A 27,268-nucleotide genomic window follows, 5' to 3' on the forward strand; every position below is an offset into this window, starting at 1 on the left:
CTCTGTTTCTTCTAGCTTGTGCAGGGTTGGAAACTGCCGACGCCATAAAAGAATGCAAATCAGAGCCAAAAAGAGTGCAAGTTGTTAAATAGAGTGCGTCAAAAAATTTAAGCGCACGAGGCTGCCGCCAAGCGTGCAGCCCCTTTCACTGTTCTGACCACTCTTATGCCATTTAAAAATAATTATCAGTTAACCTCCGATCAATAAGCATATTACCTTTAATTTTTTCAAATGTATTTAAAATAAAGTTAGGAGGACTCCCTACTTAAATCAACCTCTAAATAATGGGTTAAAGCAAGTCTCCATTTGGCAGATTCTGTCATTCAGCCATCTTGCAGAAAATGCAACGTCGAAGGTTGCAGTGTCTGCAAACTGCCAATACGGAGCCGGAAAAGAAGTCTCCATCGAAATAAAATTTGCAGATGGGCGGTGCAGATTTCCATAATCTGCCATACGGAGACTGGCTTTTAGATAATGATTATCATTCTTATTTTAGCTTAAAAGGTAATCCTCTGCTGGAAATTTGCAGGTGTTTATTTTGATTGCTTGGATATGTAATATCATTTAAATTCATCCCTTAAAGTTTTAAAAGGTACCTTTTTGTAATCCAGTTCAGTGTTACCAACAATTTAAAACAAAATGTACCACAAATTGACAAAAAATAAACCAAAGACAAAAAAAATTACCATATTTCAATTTTTTCCGATTGTTATGCTCCGCATAGCACGCGGATCGTCGGTGACGTACAGTGATATCTATGAAAATTTTGCATAAGACATTTTCATTCACTTTCTTTCTCCATTCCTTTATTTTTCTCTCTACTAATACAGTGCATTACTGGAGTAACAAATTGTTTGGAGTAACATATATTTCTACAGCAACATTTTACTACAGGCCAACAAAAGTCGTTGTTTTTCGGCCATTTATACCACCGCCCTGAAATTGTTCCCATATGACGATTTTAATATAAATTAGGGGCTAAAATCGAATTTTAACCTACTATACTTACAGAATACTGCCCAAAAGCAGTTGCTGGGACCTGATCTTCCATTTAATAGTATGCACACAAATCTCCCTTTTCCCTTTTATGAAGATCTCGATGCAGGGGAGGATTGTTCCTGTAGCCCTTCCCTAACATACGCTACCGCCTACAAACGATACAGGGGAAAAAAAGTCTTTTTAAATTGACTGATTAAAGAAGTGACTTTGGGGGTTATGGTCTGGTCTAACACGTACTGGAGATATTAACGTTGAATTTTTTTTTCTTCAAAATGCCTTTAAAAGATCCTTCACTCACCTTGTAAGGTCGAGTTAGATATATTCCCACAACTGGTACAATAGAGACCATCCCATTCACTATTTTTTAGATTACCTTAAAAATCTAGATAACGACAACTTTTATTTTTAAAACTGGAACTGGCCTTATAAGCTTTAGGTTATCTGAGGTTCTAACTACTATATACTAAAAAAACTATACAGCAAAAAATGACCCAAAGTATGTCATTAAACATCAGTATATGAGTCAGAAGACGTGGCGGCACTTGCAGTTGCAGATTTTTTGTACCCTTTTCCAGTATTTCGGCAGTTGGGGTGTGTCACCATGCTCATGGGGGGTTTCCATTTCTAGGTAATGACTCGTTTAGCACCAAGAACAGCATTAAGAGTAGTAAAGCCGAGTTTACTTTTCAATTTTGTTCTGTTTAAGTTAACAGTTAAAAAAGCCCTCTCACCACAAGCAGAAGAATGTTGTAGGATAAGCATTTTCATCATGAATTCACCAAACAATCGAAAACTTTGACTTGAGGATCATCACATCGTTCTAATACTTTAAACCAGAAATAAACTGGGTCAGAATCTGCACATTTCTTGAGATCATGTGCAAAATGGCAGCCTTTTCCATTCTTTGGCGATGTTTTCCACATCATTCTTCTTTGCCAAATTTAGAAATTCGACAAGTGGTGGGACAATGCTTAAGTTTCAGTGGTCAGGAGACATAGCTATCTTTGGGTCTAGTTTGTCTAAGTTTTTAGCCGACGAGTATTGTTAACTGAAAAACCTTTTCCTAATTTCGTCACTCAGTTCTATCATGTATTCCGTACACACTGTTTTGAAGGCAGTGCAGCTCATAACGAAATTTTGTTGTCAATAAATATAGCCTCTACACAACTGCCACAGTCTATTTCTTTCACGTCTCAAAAGTTCTAAGGGTTCCTGAGCTGTATCAAAGGTGCTTCTGTCGTCTCCCCGTAGCTCGAATTCATAAAATGGTTGATAATCGCTTTATGCAGCTCACTTACTCGACTGTACAATATGTGAATTTCGGTATCCTGTGATTGAAACAACCGATTAAGGTCAGTAACAAATGGTAGGATATATAAGAGGAAAGCAAAATATTTTGAATGTAGGGGACAGCAATTTTTCGAGTATAGCTGTGGCTTTGGCTGGCTTGTTTGCTTCTTTAAAGCTTTCATTCCGAAAGAAAAGTATGAAACAATCCCATTGTTCGAGATAACGCATAATCACTGGTAGTCGAGAAAGACACCTAGTTGTGACTTGGCGCAGGATTCAGTGTTCATCAAGCTCCATGAACTTCGGAATTTCGACAAACTCACCAGCCCTTTTGAGGCGTCTGCCAATGTAATTCTAGAGATCTTCACAGAATTCTTCTACGTTTGTAAGTAGCTAATGACTTGCTGCCCTGGCACACAAAAAGATGGGGTGGCATGTACACCCAAGAACAAATAAGTTTGGTAAATCTAGCGAAAGCTTTGCTTGCACACCACCTTGTACCCCCATCATCACAGATGCATTATCTGATGCAAAACCAATCAGATTCTGCTTTGGCACTCCAATCTCTTTAAATAAAAGCTTTGTTAATACTGTATATAGATCTTTAGCTGCGCTTTGCTGTATTTCAACCCATTCCAAGAATAAGTCCTTCACAACTTTCTTCCATTCACCATTCTTAGCTTCCTTCACTTCATAGACATGACGAACAACAACAACTGGGCTTTTTGAATTACTCACATCAGTACTTTCGTCAATGATTACTGAAAAACAGGTCTTTCTCATCAGGTTGCACAAGTCCACATAAGCTACTTCTCCAATTATTTTATTAATCACTTGTATAGTTTTCGCACGACCACACTGAACACCCTTTGCTATATCCGAGTCAGGAAAAGCTCTCTTTCAGGTTTCTGGAAGCTCTTTCATAATATTGATTGCCAAGTTATGCCTCGCAAGAAATCCACTTGAAATCCGTTCGGCTTGTCTGATTTTCTGGCTTTTTAGAAGCCTGTCATTCGTTTCTATATCATCTATTGATAACTGTACCATGGGAGGATTACTAAGTGTTGCAGACATCTTTTTTAAATGGGTAGGATTGCTCAGGTGGCAACTACTACCTGATAGGTCGGTATTACACAGAATACACCGAGGCTGCCCTGTGTGCCCTTTGCCGATGTAATGTTTACCCTCAAGGTCAGTATTCCAATTTGGTGTAAATTTTCTTTTGTCATTCTGCTTCCTTGTGGTAGCTTTCTTAGCTCCAGCAGCCGTTCCAATATGTGATTCTGCTTCATCAGTAATTGAAGGCGTTTCGTCATCTTCTAAACTGTTGCTACAGCTAGCAACAACTGTTGAGCTATCTGACTGAACTTCCTCTTTCCTTGCTACAGCAGTGCTCGCAGACCGGCTCAACTCTGAATCTGCAATAACACCCCCAACAGCCAGATTGCTTCTTAAATTATTGTCTCGATCTAAAATTTCCACGTCAGAATATAGTTCTTTAATATTGGTCAAAATAGGTGAGGATATATGAGATTCTTCTTCACTGGCTTTAGTACTGCCTAGGACCATTCTTTTTCTTTTTCTCACCTTTTCTGAAGTTCTCCTCACTAGGCAACCATTAACATTCTGGGAGCTCGTTGTTGGTCGTTCGCTACAAGAAATCTTAACTATAGGACCTGGAGAACTTGGAGACTGATTCTTGTCGATGCATAAGACTTTATTCTGAGGTGCCTGTCTTCCAATAGGCTTGAAAAAATTGTCAATAGATGACTTCTTCTTTACTCATCTGAAAACAAAGTCCAATTATGTTTTACAGTCTATCTTGTCTTGTACCTTAAATCCTATTCTATTCTTCATCAAGTTATTGATCAACACATTTATGCTCCTCAAGGATTAAAATTAACCTTAACAGTTTTTGCCTTGGCCCATATTTTTTCCTGCAAATCTTTCAGTCATTATACACTTATTAAAACATAACAAAATACTAAAGGTATGCTGCACTCATGGGCGCCCATAAGGAGGGGCTGGAGGGTGGGGTTCCAGCTTCCCCCTTGGCTGAATGATACTGGCTTATATGTGTATTAATTTAAAAAAAAATTCAACAAAATAATTTTTTTAAAAAAAGTAAAGAGCCCCATTATGCCAAAAATGAGCAAAAACAAAGTCAAATTATCTTCTATGCGTAAAACTAACACAAATAACTATCAACAAATAAATGAAACTCAAGACGACCATAAATTAGAATAAATAGCTGAGTCAAAGTCAAAACGAGTAAAAATCAAGATTACTAGGGCTGACAATCCCCATGCCTTCTCAAGACCAGAGCATAATTTAGGGTTTACTAAAAAAAAAAAAAAAAAAAAAAAAAAAAGACTGTGGATTGACAGTTTAATATACCTATACTGATATTCATTCCTTAAAATCAAAAAAATTTTGGTATTTAATTAAGTAAAACAAGTGAAAACATTTAAACATATTTTGTTTTCAGTAAAGCACAAATATGTTCTGGTCTTGAGAAGGCATGGGGGTTATCTACTACTAACAACTCACCGCAGCACCAAGCCGCCTGAGGCCAACACAGCTAAGCACGCTTCTCCTCCACCCCTATCTATTCAAAGCCTCCTTTTTTACACCCGCCCACGAAGTTCCCATTTGAATGAAGTCTTTCTTTATGACGTCCTCCCACCCCAGACGAGGACGACCTGCTTTCCGTTTAGCCCTAAACGGTTGGCCGAAAAGAACAATCTTCGGCAATCTGTCATCCTTCATCCGCAAAACGTGCCCTAGCCATCTCAACCTTTCTTTCAGACCGGTATTGAACCACATTTTTCGTATATAGCCTATTGTTTGACATACGGCCAGTCAGCCGGGTACACAGAACAATCCTTAAGCAATTTCTCTGGAAAACATCTAGCAAATCTTCATCCGCTTTTCGGACGCTCCGAAAAGCGGATGAAGATTTGCTAGATGTTTTCCAGAGAAATTGCTTAAGGATACTAATGTTAATTTTTGCTTGTTTCGAGTTTGACTTGGAACAGTTTCATTTTTTTATTGATAGTGATTTGTGGTAGTCTGTCGCTTGGACGATTACTTAACTTCATTTCTGCCTATTTTTGGCTTAATAGAGCTCTTTGCTTTTCTTTGAAATACTTTTTTGTGGAAAAAGTTTTTTTATTATTTTTTGTTCGTTTTTTATTGACATAGTCATTTTCATGATTTTTTTTTATATCTTTTCTTCTTTTTTCTATAAGAGTCCATACTTTGGCTTGCTATTTGTATGTTGGGAGAAAATTTTTCTACAATTTTTAATCCTGACACAAATAGTATCTTTTAATTTAATTTTATACCTCCTCAAGCTGACCAGAAAAAATAAAACTTACTATTATTCCCAAAAGATTCTCTGTATGCTCTTTGACAACCTAGATACACTTACACTCTATTTATTTAAATTGTAAGAGCAGAAGTAGTAACAGTAGTAGCCCCGAAAGCTTCAACATAATACCCCCAATCAGGGGCGTCGTTTGGGGGTGTCCGTTGCCCCCCCCCTCAATAATGTGGAGAAAAGCATATTATACATCCCATGCCCTTTGGTTATCCAGATATGGACCCCTCTTGCCCCCCAATAAAAATGCTTGAGATTCGCCCCTGCCCCCAAATCGTTCTCGATATATTGCTGAAGTGTCTTATTGGCAACCGCAAATATAATACTTTTTTATTTAGTTTTAAAGCAGCATTTAGTTATAGAGCACAATGGGCCAATTGCATGATTGGGGGGGTTGACATGCCCAATATCCCTAAAGACTTAGTTGCTGGACCGTTTTACTATGCTGAACAAAATAGTTGTCTAAAAATTTTGACTGAATGTATGAGAAATAAATCGGCTTGGGAGACGGGTTGATTGCCCTCCTATCTCTTTTTACTGTTAGAAAGGATACTAGGACTTTTAATTTTGAATCGAGTTAGCTTATTTAAATGTTCAAATGATATTTCAAGCTACTATAGAGTGGTGCTGCCTATGATATTGCTCATATGACTTTTTGAAAACCTGCAGGCAAACAGTTTTTTCGTTTAATTGGAGAGAATTTTGGAGAGAATTGGAGAGATGTATAAAATTTTATTTTTTTATTTATTGTCGGGTGATAGGGGGGCGGGGTCGCTGTTTCGTGTGGACTGTCGGTGAGCTGACTTCTTTTCCTTATAGATTTATAAATTAGACATTGTTTAGTATTGTTTATGCCAAGTATTTAATATTTGTCTTTTATTCTATGTCGTTTCCCAAATAACGGGCCATTGAGCCCTTTGGGATATTGTTTTTGTTATTGTTATTTATGGAAATAAATGGAACTTGAACTTGACACTTCCTGAAAGTTTCACCTTAATACCCTAAGCGTCATTAGTTACAGTAACTGTAGTGGTGGTATTAATGGTATACACATATTTCCTTCTGGGTAGTTCAAAATTCCCACAACTTACTCTTAAAGGTCTAACTTAATAATATAAGTTGTTCTTGAAATATTGATTTGTCACCTTTTTGAAAGTCCACATGCTCATAGTTGTTTTGATTTAGCTCAACGTCCGCCTAAATATTTCTTATATTTGATTACTGAAGACATTGTTATATTCTCTTTGGACTATTGGTTACAAAATGGCTATCTCACAGTTTCAATCGACTGTGTTTGGGGATAAGAGGATGTAAGGGGGGAGGCGGCTATTTTCTCTCCATCACGCTTGAATCTTAAAATGGAAGTAGAACTGTACATTTCCAATCAAATGAACCTCCTAAATTTCACACGACCATCCGTTCATAAAAAGCTTACATTCCCCCGGGCACAACTTATAATCCTTAACCTCATACTCTGGGGGGTTGTGTCAACCCCAACGGCTGTATTATGAGATCTTTGGACTATTTTTGAACACAGGGCTATCTCAAAATTTCTATAGGACACTTATGGGGGAAAATATGACATGGATGGGGGAGGGGGTAAAGCTGCTCTTCCATAAATTTGACTCTTAAAAATGGCACTTAAACTTTTGCTTTCGAATCCAAAGAGCCCCCTCCGGAGTTTATACAACCACCGTTTCCATAAAAACCTTACATGCCGTCGGGACATAGTTTATAACCCTTGTCCTGAGGACTTTGGGGGGGAGGGGTCTCATCCTCAAAGACATAATATCTGGAATTTTAAACTACGTCAAACAAAATAACTATTTGAAATTTTGACTGGAAGTGTTCGGGGAAGTGATTGACGTTGGGGGGGGGGAGGGGGGCTGGTTGCCCTCCATGAGCTCTTTTTGAAGTTTCTATGACATTACTTTCTATAAGAAAGCGCCCTGGCCTAAAAAAATAAAAATAAATAATATATAGTGCCCACATCACTCTTTGCTTAGGCAGCGCTATCGCACTCCCTATAATATTTTGTCTTGAGATTTCAAATAAACAGCAGTGGTAGTGCCAATTAGACCAGGTAAGCCCCCCCCCTAAAATTGAGTCTATGGGCGCCCATGGCTGCACTAGCTGATTTTACACGCATTTGTTAACAAAATAAACCGGATTAACGAAGGCTTGTTTGGGTATAATTAAACGCTGACTTCTGCCAAATGTTCATATATAAAGTCATTAATTAGTGGGGAACAACTGTCAACCCAGCAGCTCAAACGATGAAGTTGTACGCTTATAAAAGTTAGACCATTTCCATTTTAAGAGGCCATTTTCATTGAAAGTATTATAACTTTTTTTAGGAGGAACTTTGGATCATGATAGTCATAAGGGCACCATCATAAGTAAAATCCTACAGGGAACCTTTTTTTAATGGAACTTTAGACATGTATAAAACATAAAATCGCGAAGAAAACGAGGACCCTGATTTAATACGAAATCAGTACAACTCCTGAATTAATACGAAACCATCTGCTAACCTCAGTTCCTACCTTAACCGCAGCAGTGTTATTCTCGTCAGAGGTGCCCATAAGCTGAATTCTAGGGGGAGGGGCTTACCTGGTCTAATTGGCAATTCCAATGTTGTATAATAGAAATCTCAAAACAAAAAATAAAGATATCAGGCAGCATCATTCAGCCAGGGGGGCTGGCACCCTCTTATGGGTGCCCATGATTCTCATACATAACACTAATCAGTTTAATGTATACAATTACTTTTGATTAATAAAAAGCGCACTAGCCCTTTCAATCTCCATTCGAATAAGCCTTTTTTCGAAGTTTCTACGACAATAAATGGCCGTCTCAAAATTTCTATCAGATGCATTACGGGAAAATACAAGGTTTGGTTGCGCAGGAGTCATCCACCCTCTGATCACTCTAAACCTTAAAAGGGCACTATAACTTCTGATTATTAATCCAACAAACCCCCTCCAAAGTTTATTCGATAATCCTTTCTATATATGGACCTTATACGCCCCCAGGGCATAACTTACCTAATCCCGAGGGCTATATGGTGTCGTCATCCTCAAAGACATAATTTCTGGTCTTTTCAATTACGTTGAACAAAATGGTTATCTCAAAATTTTTATTTGATGTGTTTTGGTAAATGGTGGACGTGGGAGGGAGGTTACTTGCCCTCCAACCGTTTAAGAATATTAAAAAGGGCACTGGCCCTTTCAATTTCCAATCGAGTGAGCTATTTTTAAAGTTTCTAGGACAACAAATAGCCACCTGAAAAGTAAAATCCAATGCATTTCGGGAAAATACGAGGTGTGTGGGGGGAATATCCACCCTCTAATCACCCTGAATCTTAAGAAGAGCACTAGAACTTCTGATTACCAGTCCGATGTGACCCCTCCAAAGGTTATACGACCATCTTTTCTAAATCTACCTTTTATGCCCCTAGGACACAACTTACAACCCATGCCCTGAAGGCTATGGGGGTTGTCATCCTCAAAAACGTATTTTCCAGATCTTTCAATTGCGTAGAACAAAATGGCTATCTCCAAATTTTAATTGGATGTGTGAGGGGAAATGGTGGGCATGGGAGGGGGGTAAGTTGCCCTCCAATTCGACTGTTCAAAAGGGCACTGGCTCTTTCAATTTCCAATCGAATTAGCTGTTCTCGAAGTTTCTTCGACAACAAATGGCCATCTCAAAATATCTATCGGATGTACTTCGGTAAAATATGAGGAGCAAGGGGGTTTCCACCCTCTGATCACTTTTCATCTCAAAAATGGCACTAGAACTTCTGATTACCAATCCAATGAGCCCCTTCCAAAGTTTATACGATCGTCCTTTCTATATATACCCTATGTGTCCCCAGGGCATAACTTACAATCCTTTCCCTGAGGGCTCTGGGGGAGGGGGTTGTCATCCTCAAAGACATAATTTGCGGACCTTTCAATTACGTTGAACAAAATGGCTATCTAAAATTTGGATTGAATGGGTTTGAGGAAATGGTTGGCGTGGGAGGAGTTAGTTGTCCTCCAATCACTTTTGACTACTAAAAGGGCACTGGCCCTTTCAATTTTCAAGCGAATGAGCCCATCTCAAAATTGCCATCAGATGCATTTCGGGAAAATAGGAGGTGAGTGTGGGGGGGGGGTATCCCATCATCCGATCAGGCTGAATCATAAAAAGGGCACTAAAACTTCTGATTACCGGTCCAATGAGCCCCCGCCAAAGTTTATAGGATTACCCTTTCTATATATACCTTATATGTCCCAAGGGTATAACTTACAACCCTTGCCCTGAGGGCTCTGGGGGAGGGGGCTGTCATCCTCAAAGACATAATTTCCGGATCTTTCAATTTATTTTAACAAAATGGCTATCTAAAAATTTGGATTGGATAGATTTGGGGAAATGGTGGGCGTGTGAGGGGGTTAGTTGCTCTCCAGTAACTTCCGAATACTAAAAAAGGGCACTAGCCCTTTGAATTTCCGATCAAATGAGCTCTTTTCGAAGTTTCTAAGACAACAAATGGCCATCAGATGCATTTCAGGAAAATATAAGGTGTGAGCGGGGTATCCATCCTTTGATCACTCTGAACCTTAAAAAGGACACAACACTAGTTCTTCCGATTACTAGTCCAATGAGCCCCCTCTGAAGTTTACACGATCACCTTTTCTATATCAAACAGCTCGTGGTAACGAACAGTAAGTAAGGAGCGACCCGGCTCAATGGTAACTGAAACTCTAAAAAACGGAATTTTGATACCAATAGATGCATCAAAAGAATCAGATTTTAATTCTGATTTCAAATATATATCAAGTTTCATCAAGTTTAATCTTACCCATCAAAGGTTACGCTGAGAAAATTTGGCTGATTTTCGAAAAAAGGGGGAAAGACCCCCTAAAAGTTATAGAACCTTAATGAAAATCACGCCATCATATTCAGCGTATAAGAGAAACATAATGTAAAGGTTTCAAGCTCCTATCTACAAAAATGTGGAATTTTCCATTTTTTGCTAGAAGAAAGATCACGGATGCATGTTTATTTGTTTTTTTGTTTTTTCCCAGGGGTAATCGTGTTGACCCAGTGGTCCTAGAATATCGTAGGAGGGCTCATTGGAACGGAAATTAAGAGTTCTAGTGCTCTTTTTAAGTGACCAAAAAAATGGAGGCAACTAGGCCCCCTCCCCCGCTCATTTTTTTCTCAAAGTCACCCAATTAAAATTTTGAGGGAGCTATTTTGTCCAGCATAGTCGAAAATCTAATAAATACGTCTTTTAGGTGGAATTAATCCCCCAAAGTTCCCAGGGGAAGGGCTGCAAGTTGTGAACTTTGCCCATTGCTTACATATTGTATTGATTATTGGGAAGTATACAGACATTTTCAGGAAGGACTTTTTTCTGGTTGGGGGGGGGGGGCGCCTGGAGGAGGGGGTTACTCGGGAGAATCTTTCCGTGGAGGATTTTTCTTTGGGGTAAGAGACATTTCTATGAGGGGGGGGGGCACCGGATTTCCAAGCATTATTTAAAAAACGATCGGAAATTAAATAAAAAAAACAAGTTTTTTCAACTGAAAGTAAGAAGCAACATTAGAACTTAAAACGAACAGAAATTATCACGTATATGAGGGGGGTCTCCCCCAAGTCAATACCTCGCTCTTTACGCTACAGTTTTTTTTTAGTGCTTTCAAAAGAGCTATCTATTCTAATTAAACGGCCTTTGTGATTCAGGGGTTTGTGAATTACATTTTTTTTAACTTTTAACATAAAGAGCGTGGTATTGACTAGGGAGAAAACCACCTAATATACGAAATAAAAAATACGTAATAAAAAAAAACATTAAAAAAAAAACAAGCGATACAGCTCAATAGTAATCGAAACTTTTAAAAATTGAACTTAGATATCAATGAATGTATCAAAAGAATGGGCTTATAATGCTAATTCTAAATATATAAATTTTATTAAGTTTAGTATTACTCATCAAAGGCTATGAGCCTGAGAAAATTTACCTGATTTTTTAAAGAGGGGGAAACATCCCCTACAAGTGAAAGAATTTTAATGAAAATCGCACCGTCAGATTCAGCCTATCAGAAAACCCTATAACATAAGTTTCAAGCTCGTATCTGCAAAAATCTGCAACTTTGTATTTTTAGCAAGAACAAAAACATACAAATATAGAAATTAGTTACGTACGTTAATTTGTAAATTACGTTAGAGATAAATTTAGAGACAACCATTTAGCAAAAGAAAAGTAAAATTTTTAGGAGAATTCTGTTTACTTGTTCAAAGACGGTGAGCCAAAATCAAAACCTGCATTAACTAAAAAACGATCAGAAATTAAATAAAAAAACAAGTTTTTTTAAACTGAAAGTAAGGAGCGACATTAAAACTTAAAATGAACAGAAATGATTCCGTACATGTAAGGGGATATCCCCTCCTCAGCGCCTCGCTCTTTACGCTAATGTTTGACTCACAACTCCATTTTTTAAAACAATAAAAAAAACTTTAGCGTAAAGAGCGAGGTGTTGCGGAAGGGACAGCCCCTTTCAATACGGAATAATTTCTGTTCGTTTTAAGTTTTAATGTCGCTCCTTACTTTCAGTTTAAAAAACTTGTTTTTTTATTTAATATACCTTATAAGCCCAGGTCATATCTTACAACACTTGAACTGAGGGCTGTAGGGGGTCGTCATCCTCAAACACATAATTTCCGGATGTTTTAACTTGGTTGACTAAATTAGTTATCTCAATATTTTGATAGGATATGTTTGAGGAAATGGTGGGCATGGGAGTGGGTTTAGTTCCCCTCCAATCACTTTCAACTATTTTCAAGAGCACTAGCACTTTCAATTTCCAATCGAATGAACTCTTTTCGAAGTTTCTAGGACAGCAATTGGCCATCTCAAAATTTCTATGCATTTCGGTAAAATACACGGCGTAGGGGGGGGGGAGGTATCCACCCTCTGAATCTTATAAGGGGCACTAGAAGATCTGATTTCCAATCAGATGAGCTCATTCCAAGTTTTGATGAATGAATGGCTATATCAAAATTTTGATTGAATGTGTTTGGGGAAATGATGGGCCTGGGAGGGGGGTTAGTTGCCCTCCAATCCCTTTCGACTATTAAAAAGGGCACTGGCCCTTTCAATTTTCAATCGAATGAGCCCTTTTCGAAGTTTCTATGACAACTCCTTCGATAACAAGTGCCCACATCGCTCTTTACATAGGCATTACTACGATAAGGAGGCTAAAGGTTCAATTCTATTTAAATAAATAAAATTGAAAAAGTACAATTCTTTTTTATAATAAATAAAATTTAATAAATAAAATTTGATCAGTGTAATTTTATTTTCATTTCAATGCTGTAATAACTGGAAAAGAGTATATTTGTAATATAATTCGCTTGCAATTAAGTGCCGATGACGCAGTAAGGTTTACATTTGTACAGTTAGGGAAGGAGGCATTAGCTAAATTCTTGTTTGAAAGTAAATTTGTCGTGAACGGTTTGGGAAGAAATAAGATTAAACTGAATATTTAATAATGATATCACCTGCTGAAAAGCCCATCATTTCAATATTTAATTTGACTGTAGTTTAATTTTTATTTTCAATGTTGTAACAAGTATGCAAGAAATAATTTGTTATATAATTTATTTTCAGTAAAGCGTTAATAAAAAAACTTACTGCGATAACGCAGTAAGTTTTCAACTTTTACAGTTAGCGAAGGAGACAGTACCCATACTTTTGCCTGTAGTGATTTTTTGGTCGTTTCAATCTTGATTCGCATATTTAATTTAAGCTTTATTCGTTTTAAGATTTTTTTTTGTTCATTTATATTAGTACATATTGTAGCCTATGTTTGTTTGCTTTGATTGTTTATTTAATTTCTGTTATTTTAAGTTTCATTTATGCTACAATAGCAAATATTTTTGCTCGTTTTAAACTTGATTTGCATATTCAATTTTAGCTGAACTCGTTTTAAGATTCATCTATTCATTTATATTAGTACAACAAAAGAATAAAAACGAAAGCAATAAGAGACCGAAAGAATGGAACAACAAGAACAGTGCAAGAAGAGATAAAAAAAAAACAGAACAAAACATTTTTTTTTAAAGAAAACCAAAAACAATTGACCCCCCCCCTCCCGTACAAAAAAGCAAACTAAATATATTTAAGCTACTCCAACCCCATCCAGGAAATAACAGCCCAGCCTAATGCAGGTTAGATTTTAATTACTTTTAGTTTTATTGACGAACAATTCTGATTTTCCCCTTCTCTTCTTCACTTGATTAACTTTAAAAAAAACTTTTCCACAAGACAAGTTTTTCAAAGAAAAGTAAAGAGCTCCATTAAGCAAAGAATGAGCAAAAATAAAGTCAAATAATCTTTCAAGCCTAAAACTACCACAAATTACTATCAATAAATAAATGAAACTCAAAACGAACAGAGATTATAATAGATAGCCGATTCAAATTAAAAACCGAGCAAAAATTAACATGAGTAGGGCTGATAACCCCTATGCCTTCTCAAGACTAAAACCCAATTTGAGCTTTACTAAAAATAAAAAATAAAAAACAAACAAATGACCGTGGATTGTCAGCTAAATTGACATATACTGACATTTCTTCGTTATGGTTTTGATGATTATTAATTTATGAGAGTAAGAAAGGTAAAAACATTTCAAATGTGTTTTGTTTTCAGTAAAGCACAAATTGTGTTCTGGTCGATAGAAGGTATAGGGGTTATCAGCCCTACTCATGTTAATTTTTCTCGTTTTGAGTTTGACTCGGCTATCTATTGTAATTTTCTGTTCGTTTTGAGTTTCATTTATTTATTGATAAATGATTTGTGGTAGTTTTAGGCTTTGAAGATTATTTGACTTTATTTTTCCTCATTCTTGGCAAAGGTTAATGGAGCTCTTTTAATGGCATAGGTTAATTTTCTTTGAAAAACTTTGTCTGGTGGGGAAAGTTTTTTAAATTAATTTCTGTTCGTTTTTTATGGACATAGTCTTTTTCATGAAAAAAGTAAAAAAAAATTTTATATCTTTTCAGTTTTCTTCTATAAGAATCCATAGTATGAGTTGCTATTTGTTTGTTGGAAAAACTTTTTCAGCAATTTTTAATCCTGACACAAACAGTATTTTTTTATTTGATTTTATCGCTTCTGAAGTTGAACTGAAAAAATAATATCATTCCCAAAAGATCTATGCTCTTTGACAACCTGGAGACAATTGTACTCTTTTGATTTATTTTATTTGTAAGAGCAGAATAAGTAATAGAAGTATCCCCAAAAGTTTCGACTTACTACCCCAAGTCGTTCTCGATATATTGCTGAGGTGTCTTATTGGCAGCCATTTAACACGACGCCTCCTGATTTATTTTTAAAGCAGCATTTAGTTTTAAAGTATAATAGGCCAATTGCATAATTGTGGAGGGGTTGACATGCCTAATATTTCTAAAGCGATATTTGCTTGACCATTCAACTATGCTGAATAAAATGGGTATCTCAAAATTTTGACTGGATGCGTTAGAAAAATGAATGGGCTTGAAAGAAGGGCTGCTTGCCCTCCAATCTTTTGTTATTCTTAAAAAGGGCACCTGACACTCGCGCTGTAATTGAAGTGCAAGAAAGAGGACTTCCCCCTTCACATATCTAGTAAAAACATTTAAAAGAAATAAAAACAAAGTGAAAACATTTTAAATATATCTAGTTTTTAGTAAAGCGCAAATTATGTTCTGGTCTTGAGAAGGCATGGGGGTTGTCAGTCCTAAAAGGTTAAATTATGCTCGTTTTGAGTTTACTGAAAAAAATGAAAAACTTAAAAAACGATCACCCTCCGAAATTTATATATCAACCTTTCTATATGTACCTTACATGCCCAGAGGGCATAACTTACCTTGTCCTGAGGGCTGTGGGGGGGGGGCGTTGTCATCCTCAAAGACATAATTTCCGGACCTTTCAATTACGTTGAAAAAAAAAATGGCTATCTCAAAATTTTTATTGGATGTGTTTCGGGAAATATTGGGCGAGGGAGGAGGTGAGTTGCCCTCCAATCATTTTCTGATATTAAAAAGGACACTGACCCTTTCAATTTCCAATCGAATGAGCTATTTTCGAAGTTTCTACGTCAACACATGGCCAACTCAAAATTCATATCAGATGTATTTTGCGACAATACGAGGTTTGTTGGGGGTATCCACCCTCCAAATACTCCAAGTCTTAAAAAGGGCACTAGAACTTCTGATTACGAATCCAAAGAGGACCCTCGCAGTTTATACAATTATACAATAAATACCTTATATACCCCCAGGGCATAACTTGCAACTCTTGCCCTGACGGCTGTGGGAGGGGGCGCTACCATCCTCAAAGACATAATTTCCAGACCTTTCAATTACGTTGATAAAATGGCTATCTAAAAAATTTTATTGGATGTTTTTGGGGAAATGGTGGGCCTGGGAGGGGAGTTAGTTACCCTCAAATGACTTTCGACTATTAAAATGGGGAACTGGCTCTTCAAATTTCAAATAAAATGAACTGTTTTTTAATTTTCTTTGAAAATAAATGACCATCTCAAAATTTATATCAGATAAATTTCGGGAAAATACGAGGTGCGGGGGCATACCCCTCCCCCCTGATCACTCTGAATCTTAAAAAGAGCACTAGAACTTATGATTACAGATCCAATAAGCCCCCTCCGTAGTTTATACGATCTTCCTTTCTATATATACCTTAAATGCCCCAGGGCTTAGCTTACAACCCTTGCCTTGAGGGTTCTTGAGGGTTGTCATCCTCTAAGACATAATTTCCGGACCTTTCAATTACGATGAACAAAATGACTACCTCAAAATTTTTATTGAATGTGTTTGGGAAAATATTGGGCAAGGGAGGGGTTAGTTACCCTTCAATCACTTTCTGATATTAAAAAGGACACTGACCTTTTCAATTTCCAATCGAATGAGCTCTTTTCGAAGTTTCTACGACAACAAACGGTCAACTCAAAATTCTTATCAGATGCATTTCGCGAAAATTCGAGGTTTGGGTGGGGGGTATCCACCCTCCAAATACTCCAAATCTTAAAAAGGGCACTAGAACTTCTGATTACGAATCCAAAAATCACCTTCGAAGTTTATACAATCACGCTTTCTATAAATACCTTAGATGCCCCCAGGGCATAACTTGCAACTCTTGTCTTGAGGGCTGTGGGAGGGGGGGGGGCATCCTCAAAGACATAATTTCCAGACCTCTCAATTACGTTGATAAAATGGCTATCTAAAAATTTTCATTGGATGTGTTTGAGGAAATGGTGGGCGTGGGAGGGGAGTTAGTTACCCTCCAATAACTTTCGACCATTAAAATAGGGCACTGGCTCTTTAAATTTCCAATCAAATGAGCTGTTTTTGAAGTTTCTTCGACAATAAATGGCCACTTCAAAATTTATATCAGATGCATTTCGGGAAAATACCAGGGGGGGGGGGATCCAACCTCTGATTACTTTGAATCTTAAAAAAGGCGCTAGAACTTCTGATTACAGATCCAATGAGCCCCCTCCAAAGTTTATACGATCGTCCTTTCTATGCATACCTTATATGCCCCCAGGGCATAGCTTACAACCCTTGCCTGGAGGGCTCTGGAGGGTTGTCATACTCAAAGACATAATTTCAGGACCTTTCAATTACGTTGAACAAAATGGCCATCTGGAAATTTAGATTGGATGGATTTGGGGAAATGATGGGAGTGGGAGGGGAGTTAGTTGCCCTCCAATCTCTTTCGACTATTAAAAAGGGCACTAGCCCTTGCAATTTCTAATCGAATGAGCTCTTTTTGAAGTTTCTACGACAACAAATGGTCATCTCAAAATTTCTACCGGATGTATTTCAGGAAAATAAGGGGTGGGGGATGTCCACCCTCCGATCACTCTGAATCTTAAAGAGGGCGCTAGAATTTTTTATTAGAATCCAATGATCCCCCCTCCAAAGTTTTTACGATCACCCATTCTATATATATGTTATGTGCCCCAGGGCATAACTTAAAACCCTTGCCCTGAGGGCTGTTGTCAATCCTAAAGACATAATTTCCGGACCTTTCAATTGCGTTGAACAAAATGGCTATCTCAAATTTTTAATTGGATGCTTTTGAGGAAATGGTGGGCGTGGGAGGGAGGTTATTAACCCTAAAACCACCTTTGACCATTAAGAAGAGCACTAGCCCTTTCACTTTCCAATCGAATGAGCTCTTTTCAAAGTTTCTACGACAACAAATGGCCATCTCAAAATTTCTATCAGATGCATTTCGGGAAGGTGTGGACGGGGGATTATCCACCCTTTGATCACTCTGAATAATAAAAAGTGCAATAGAACATCTGATTTCCAATAACATTAGCCCATTCCGGAGTTTTTATGATCACCCTTTCTATATATAGGCTACCTTATGTACCCCAAGGGCATATTTTATAACCTTGATCTGAGGGCTGTGGGGAGTTCCCATCCTCAAAGACATAATTTCCAGACCTTTCAATTACGTTGAACAAAATGGCTATCTAAAAAATTTGATTGGGTGTGTTTGGGAAAATAGTGGGTTGGGGAGGGGGGTTAGTTGTCCACTAATCACTTTTAACTATTAAAAAGGGATCTAGCCCTTTCAATTTTCAATTGAATGAGCTCTTTTTTAAGTTTCTACGGCACAAAATGGCCATCTCAAAACTTTTATTAGATACATTTCGGGAAAATATGATCACGTGGGAGGGTGTCCACCCTCCAATCACTCTAAATCTCAAAAAAAGCACTAACACTTCTAATTAGCAATCTAATGAGCCTCCTCCAAAGTTTATACGAACATCCTTTCTACATAAACCTTAAATTTCCCCAGGCCATAACTTAAAACCCTTGCCCCGAGGGCTGTGGGAAGTTGTCATCCTCAAAAACATAATTTCCGTATCTTTCAACTACGCTGGACAAAATAGCTGTCTCAAAATTTTGATTGAAAGTGTTTGGGGAAATGGTGGGTGCGGGGTTAGTTGACCTCCAATCACTTTCGACTATTAAAACGGGCACTAGTTCTTTCAATTTCTAATCAAATGAGTCCTTTTCGAAGTTTCTACGACAACTCCTTCGATGCGAAGTGCCCTGGTCTACACAACATCGGAATATCATACCCAATCATACGCAGCGCAATAGCGCTATCTAAGTAAAGACCGATGTCGGCACTATGTATTAGTTATTTCTTGTTCGTGGTTTTAGACCAGGGCACTTCGTATAGAAGAATTTGTCGTAAAAATTTCAAAAATGGCTCATTCGATTGGAAATTGGAGGGGCTCGTGCCCATCTTAATAGTCAAAAGTGATTGGAAAGCAACTAACACCCCTTCCACGCCCACCATTTCCCCGAACAGATCCAATCAAAATTTTGAGATAGCCATTTTGTTCAGCGTAGTTGATTTCCAGATAGAAAATATGTTTTTGAGGAGGAAACTCCCCCACAACCCTCAGGTCAAGGGTTTTAAGTTATGCCCCGGGGGCATATAAGAACGATGTTGGCACAATGTATTATTTATTATTTTTTTTCCCTTACACCAGGGCACTTCGTATCGAAGAAGTTGTCGTAGAAACTTCGAAAAGGGCTCATTTAATTGGAAATTGGAGCGGCTTGTGCCCTTTTTAATAGTCGAAAGTGATTGGAAGGCAACTAACACCTTCCACGCCCACCATTTCCCGAAGGAAATCCAATAAAAATTTTGAGATAGCCATTTTGTTCAGCGTAGCTGATTTCCAGATAGAAATTATGTTTTTGAGGAGGACATTCCCCTACAGCCCTCAGGGCAAGGGTTGTAGGTTATGCCAGGGGGGCATAAAAGGTTTTTATAGAAATGTTGTAGTAGAAACTAACACCCCTCTCACTCCCAGCTTTTCCCCAAACACATCCAATCAAGATTTTGAGATAGCCATTTTGTCCAACATAGTTTTAAGTTCTGGAAATTAGGTCTTTTAGGATGAACCCTCCCCCCCCCCAGAGCCCTCAGGACAATGGTTGTACGTTAACCCTGGGGGCATATAAGCTTTTTATAGAACGCGATGTCGTAAAAACTTCAAAAAGGGCTCATTCGATTGAAAATTGAATTGGCAAGTGCCCTTTTTAATAGTCGAAAGGAATTGGAAGGCAACTAACACCCCTTCCAGACCCACCATCTCCCCAAACACATCCAATCAAAATTTGAGATAGCCATTTTGTTCCACGCAGTTTAAAATTCAGAAAATCATCCCTTTGAGCAGGACACTCCCCCCACAGTCTTCGGGGCAAGGGTCATAAGTTATGCCCTGGGGGCATATAAGGTTTTCATTGAAATCTTTGTCGTAGAAACTAAAAAAAGGGCTCATTAGATTGGAAATTCAAAGGGCTAGTGCCCTTTTTAATAGTTGCAAGCGATTTGAGGGCAACTAACCCCCCTCTACCGCCCACCTTTTCCCCAAACACATCCAATCAAAATTTTTGGATAGCCATTTTATTCAACGTAGTTAAAAGTTTTAGAAATTAGGTCTTTAAGGACGACAACCCCTCCCCCCCACAACCCTCAGGGCAAGAATTGTAAGTTATACCCCGGGGGCATATAAGATTATTATAGAAAGCGATGTTGTAGAAACTTCAAAAAGGGCTCATTCACTTGGAAATTGAAAGGGCTAGTACCCTTTTTAATAGTCGAAAATGATTGAAGGGCAACTAACCCCCCTCACACGCCCACCATTTTCCCAGACACATCCAATCAAAATTTTAAGATATCCACTTTGTTCAAGGTAGTTGAAAGCTCTGGAAATTAGGTATTTTAGGATGATAGCCAACTCACAGCCCTCAGTGCAAGAGTTGTAAGTTATACCCTGGGGGCATATAAGATGTATATAGAAAGTTGTTGTAGAAATTTCAAAAAGGGCTCATTTGATTGGAAATTGAAATTGCCCGTTTTAATAGTCGAAAGTGAGTGGAGAGTAATTAACCCCACTCACGCTCACCATTTCCCCAAACACATTCAATCGAAGATTAGAGATAGTCATTTTGCTAAACGTAGATAAAAGTCCTGGAAATTATGTAATTGATGATGAGAAACCCCCCACAGGGTAAAGGTTGTAAGTTATGCCCTGGGGGCATATAAGGTTTTTATAGATAGAGTTGTCGTAAAAACTTCACAAGGGGCTCATTCTATTGGAAATTCAAAGAGGTAGTGCCCTTTTTAATAGTCGAAAGTGATTTGAGGGCAACTAACCCCCCTCTCACGCGCACCTTTTCCCCAAACATATCCAATCAAAATTTTTAGATAGCCATTTAATTCAACGTAGTTGAAAGTTTTGGAAGTTTTATTCAATCTAGTTTTAAGTTCTGTAAATTTGGTCTTTAAGGATGACAACCCCTCCCCCCCGCCGAAAGCCCCCAGGGGAAGGGTTGTAAATTATGACCTGGGGGCATATTAAGTTCTTATAGAACGTAATGTTGTAGGAACTTCAAAGAGGACTAATTCGATCGAAAATTGAAATGGCTTGTGCCCTTTTTATCAGTCAAAAGTGATTGAAGGATGAATAACCCCCCTTTCACGCCTGTTATTTTCCCAAACACATCCAATCAAAATTATGAGATATCCATTTTGTTCAACGTAGTTGAAAGTTCTGGAAATTAGGTCTGATAACCCATTCAGAGCCCTCAGTGAAAGGGTTGTAAGTTATGCCCTGGGGTTATATCAGATTTATATTGATAGTTGTTATAGTGATTTCAGAAAGGGATCATTTGATTGGGAATTACCCCTTTTGATAGTTGGAAGTGAGTGGAGAGTAATTAACCTCCCTCTTACACCCACCATTTACCCAAACACATACAATTAAAGTTTAGAGATAGCCATTTTGCTGAACGTAGTTGAAAGTTCTGGAAATTATATATTTAAGGATGAGTAACCCCCAGAGGTTATAAGTTATGTCCTGGGGGCAAAAAAAGTTTTTTGATCTTTTTTTTGAATGAGCCCCTTTTGTCGTTAAAACTTCAAAAGGGGCTCATTCAATTGGAAATTGAGAGGGCGAGTGCTCTTCTTAATAGTCGAAAGTGGTTGGAGGGTAACTAACCCCCCTCACACGCCCACCATTCCCCCAAACACATCCAATAAAAATTTCCAGTTAGCCATTTTGTTCAACATAGTTGAAAGTTCTGAAAATTAGGCATTTGAGGATGACAACCTCCCCCCAGCCCTCCGGGCAAGGGTTGTAAGTTATGCCCTGGGGGCTTATAAGGCTTTTATTGAAAGTGTTGTCGTAGAAACTTCAAAATGGCTCATTCGATTGGAAATTGAAATGGCTAGTGCATTTTTTTTTTGTTGAAAGTGATTGGAGAGCGACTAACACTCCTCTCACGTCCACCATTTCCGCAAAGACATCCAATCAGAATTTTGAGATAGCCATTTTGTTTAACATAGTTGAAAGTTCTGGAAATTAAGTCTTAGAGGATGACAACCACCTTAACAGCCCTTAGGGTAAGGATTGTAAATTATGCCCTGGGGGGCATATAAGGTGCTTATCGAAAGCATTGTCGTAGAAACTCAAAAAGAGCTCATTCTATTGGAAATCGAAAGGCCTAGTGTCTTTTTTATAGTCGAAAGTGATTGGAAGGCTTGACATTTTTATAGTTAAGATCGATGTGGGTATAATATATTATTTTTTGTTGTTGTTTAAACCAGGGCATTTCGTATCGAAGGAGTTATCTTAGGAACTTCGAAAAGGGCTCATCGATTGAAAATGAAAAGGGCTGATGCCCTTTTTAATAGTCGAAAGTGATTGGAGGGCAACTAATCCCCCTCCCACGCCCAGCCTCCCATATGCTTATTATGTTTAAAAACTAAATATTGCCTTAAGATTAAATCAAAATGCACTGTATTAATGCTAATTCCCAATAAGGCATCTCAGCAGTATCCCAAAACGACAGAGGGTATTATATTCAAACTTTCGGGGCTACTTCTGCTCTTAAAACTTAAGCAAATCAAAATAGCGTAAGTGTATCCAATCTATCAAAGAAAGTAAAGCAGATACTATCAAAGAAAGCAAGCAGGGTATCAAGTGTTCCATTTCACGTCAACTAGATGATGTATGAAACGAAACTAAACACTACTCTTTTTGTCAAGATTTTAAAAAGGGTGTATGTTGTTAAAAATTGCTGAAAATTGTTCTCAAGAATACAAATAGCAGCCCAAACTATAAAGTCTATAAAGAAAGAAATATAAAAAAAAATACAAATGAAGGTGCATTGTCAGTTTAATATACATATACTGATATTTAGTAACCAAAATGTTAATATTATTTGATTTATTAAAGTTATGAAAGTAAAAACATTTATATTTTTTTCAGTAAAGTGCAAATTATGTTCTGGCCTTGGGAAGGCATAGGAGTTATCAGCCCAACTTATGTTAATTTTTGCTCGTTTTGAGTTTGACTCGGTTATTTATTGTAATTTCTGTTCATTTTGGGTTTCATTTATGTATCGATGCTGATTTGTGGTAGTTTCACGCTTGGTAGATTATTTGATTTTATTTTTGCTCATTTTTGTTTAATGGAGTTCTTTACTTTTCTTTGAAAAACTTATTTTGTGGAAAAAGTTTTTTTTAATTAATTTCATTCAATATCAAGTTCTTTAGCAATTAAATATGTCCAACAAATCGTATCCAATTTCGTATAATAGATTATTAAGACTATTATTATTATTTTTAGGTGACTATTGAGAGGTAAGGTACGGGGGTCACCACTTATTGGTGCAAAAATGGTGCAAAAAGGTTGCTATGCCACTTACTCGAGGGGGAGAAACCCTTGTTGGCCCAAATGTTAGTGGGATTCCCGCTCTTACCCCAACGGTTCCTTATCTATCGGCTATGTCAGTGCCCGATTTACAATATACCCTGCCTTAGGGTAATCTAGCGTGATCGAATGGTTCCAGGGGCCACTTTTAAGGCCAAGGGTTACCGGTAATATTTCTAACTATCTCTTTAGACTCGACCTAGGCTGAAAAGTCAAAAATTATATAGTATAAAAAATCTTACTGTAATCAAGACACGCTACAAAAAGGAACTCAAACGGAACTGAAGGTAAAACTCTGACGATTCACCAATACACTTTAAGACACGCGCTTGCGCGCGCACCTCTGACCAAAGGCGATGAATGGCCGAATCAAAATAAAATTCCCAGCATCCTTTGAAGCTTTTCCAAGCTGTAAATTTAAGCAGTAAGAGTCATCGCTCAACTGGCTTTTTCAGACACTCGATAATTAGTGGATTCTTCAGACATCGTAATAAAAGCTTTCCCAGGATTTAAACATGTAACAAAAATCACGCTAAATTTATAAAAAGAACATTTTTCTGAAACAAAAGGGGCCATAGGTCCCAACACCTCCCTCCTAAGAAAAATGACCGCCATCACGCCACGGGTCAGAGCACAAAACAGAAACATAAAATAAATAACACCAACTTCAAAATCACCAAACTTGTTTATCTTCTCTTCTTTCTTCCACCAATGCCTGTACTTCCACCGCTTCAGGATTCGTCGTCATCCCAACGTCTCTAGCGTAGAACCGCCATGGTCGTATAGATCGTATGGCATCCGCATTTGGTTTTGAAAATTGAAGTCCCGAAGATTCGTAGAAAACGATCGTGCACAGTATAGTCAAAAATATAAATTTCATCGTCCTCACGAACCTACATTTGAGAGAAGCAAAGAATCAGTTCCTGTCACATTCGATTGTACCAGCCATCATGAAAAATTTTGCCTGCACTAGCATCTTAATATCCATCTGTGGAAACAGCCCCACATCTCAATACAAAAGTAACTTGCCCCTTGGCATAATTTGAAATAGTCCCAGGCTGATAATAAACAGGCCACTGAAAACGATAGGGGCTCAGGAAAATGAAGTAAAAATCTGAGCGAACCTTGAGTCGCTTTTTTCTGGGTCTTGTCCCCTAAAATAATCGAATGAATAATGCTCGGCGATGAGGGATGAAGATAATATTGAAGACCGGAAAGACAAGGCTTCAGTAAAGGGATCACAACTTGTCCGCCAGTTGTGCATTGAGGAAAAGGGCTATCTTTCACGTCTTCCCGTAGGGGATCTTCCCCAAGGGATTCCTCCCCCTCATAAAGGAACAAATCCTCTTTTGAGTTGATCCGACAATATCAGATTCCTTCCCAAATTTCTTCGATCCAACCGATAATTCAGTATCTCCCAATCTTTCCGTAACTCGTTGTCGACAAGTCAATTCTATTTCATGATTATCTGTAGTTTCTCTTAATATGTCATGGGTCTTCTCCTCCCTCCTAAGTTTTTTTGTCTTATTGTATTTTCTAATCTTCCCAGTGGCTCATGGACCTCTTTTTCCCCCCTCTTATTTATGTTATCAAGGCACAGCCCATCCAACATTTTTTTATTTTTCGCCACTGCAGGCTGAATCTCCAAATTTTGTCTCTTTTTTGCATTCCTCTTTTCATCTCTACTTTTCTCAATTCTGTCATTCGCGCAAAATAATACATCATCGTTAAATCTGATTTGGACTCCAGTGTCCACCATATTTGACTGCATTACTTCATTGTAGCTCCGTTTAATATCTCTTTTCTCTCTCTTAGTTTTCTTTTCTTTTATAGTAGCATTAAATAAATCGTCATGAGATTTGAATTTGACTCCAGCGTCCACTGTCTTTGACTGCATTTCTTTATTGTAGTTCCGTTTTGCATCTTTTTTCTCTCTTTTAGTCTTCTTTTTTCTTACCGCAGAAACAAATTATTTCGTCATCAAATGGGAACTGAACTCCAACATTTGGTTTTTCATATTGTACTAAAATTTCTCGCACTTTCCGAGGAAAAGCGCGTACAATGAATTTTGTCTCCTTATTCTCTGGTACAATCAGCGCTTCCTTTCGGCCTGTACTTGTTAGCGTCTCATTTCAAAAGTGTTTTCAAGTTTTCAAGTTTCTGGAAATTTTCCCGAAAAATCATTCTCGCGCGTCTTTTTTCCAATATTTTGTGGTCTTTTTACTTCCGCATCCTATTTTTGTGGATTATCAACATTTTGAACCCGAGTATCAAGTATTTCGTTTTTCCGACAGGGTGGCACAGCCTCCCCATTTGTTTTATGGGTCGGTCCACCTTCCCCCGCAGTCAACAAAGTATTATGTTTTCCCGTTAACATGTTTAATGTCTGGTAATTTTCTTTTTCTCAAGATTGATTCTTAGACAAATTATTATGACTATCTGACAGACTATAAGTAAGTTGTGATAAAACCTCACTTTGCGAATTTCCCCAACGAGTTTTCATTAGTCTGTCAATTGTTTTTGCAATATCCTGGTAATATTTTGTATCGGCCTCCCTACGGACCTGTCTTTCTTCCTTTTTTATCTTTCTCTGTTTGTTTCCTATCTTCCTCCTCTTTTTGCTCGCTGGCTTTTCTTTCAGCCTCTGTACGTTCTTGTCTTTCCTCCTCTATTTTCTCTTCTACTATTTTATGTAAAGTAGAGGTGTATACTTTTCGAGGTCTAGAATTTTTCTAAATTAATAGAAGAACCCAGCCAATAATTTCCATCTGAAATTTGTCAACCCTCTTATTTAACTCTTCGTAGGGTTGAAAATTTTCTCTAAGTGCTGTTTTGTACGCCTCGTAAAAACCCTATCCAATTCCTTATATAGATCCTCAATAATCTGTTGACGTTTAAGAACAATCTTTTTATCCCCCATCCCTTCTCTTAAAATGTCAATATGACTCTGCATCATTTCAACAATTGCCGACCGTTCTTTTTCATTTTCCTTAACAATTTCTTCATATATTTGTAAGTGCTTTTTATCGGCCTCCGTAAGGATTTTGAAAGCAATATCTTCTGCCTTGCTACCTCCGTTGAATTCTGCTACTCTTAACCAAAGCTCCGTATTGCTATGATTAATGGTTTTAGACAAGATTCTTTTTAGAAACTCTTAGTTCCTAAATATCTTAGAACAACTATTTAATCTAGAGATAGCGTTTTTAAGGTTAGTTGGTCTCCATATATCCGGAATCCAGAAATTTTTCAGTTGCTCTCTCTCAAAAGCCACCAACTGAGCATGTTTTCCTCTTTCTGCTTCATTTCTACGTTTCTTTTTTCCCAGTCTCTTTCTTTATAGGCTACTCTAGCCCTTTCGTCCTCTTTTCCATTCTTTCTAATTTCATCTTTCTCAGACTGTATTTTTTCTTATATTTTCGGTGTTCTCTCTCAAGGACCTTCATATTTGTCTTTCTGTCTATTTTCCTACTTTTTCTATGGGCTTCACTCGCCCTTTTCGGTCTTTGGGTCAATCTTATCTCTGTCCAACATTCTTTCAAAATTCCATGTGTCATTATTTCTTCTTAATTAATTTTTTGAATTTATTTGTTCTATATCTATACTAATCTTTAACCTGCAACTCCCCTTCATTTGGCACTGCCTCTGAGGGATAGGTTCGTCTTGTTTTTTCACATATTATTTATTTCTTGTTTACTTTCTAATCTCTTATTTTACCGCGTATACTTTTTTCCGATTATATTATCTCTTATTAAGTTAGTCAATCTTGGCAAGTTCAACAATTTTT

At 37.6% G+C, this 27,268-nt stretch overlaps 1 protein-coding gene across 1 annotated transcript in view; it reads left to right on the forward strand.

Annotated features, from left to right (window-relative positions):
• Positions 1-27,268, forward strand: part of LOC148946382 (uncharacterized) — a 184,819-nt gene that overhangs the window by 140,234 nt on the left and 17,317 nt on the right. The gene's annotated exons all lie outside the window — the stretch shown is intronic.

The sequence above is a fragment of the Artemia sp. Qi Xiang Cuo genome, chromosome 12 (assembly GCF_049724085.1).
Source record: "Artemia sp. Qi Xiang Cuo chromosome 12, ASM4972408v1, whole genome shotgun sequence".
NCBI lineage: Eukaryota > Metazoa > Arthropoda > Branchiopoda > Anostraca > Artemiidae > Artemia > Artemia sp. Qi Xiang Cuo.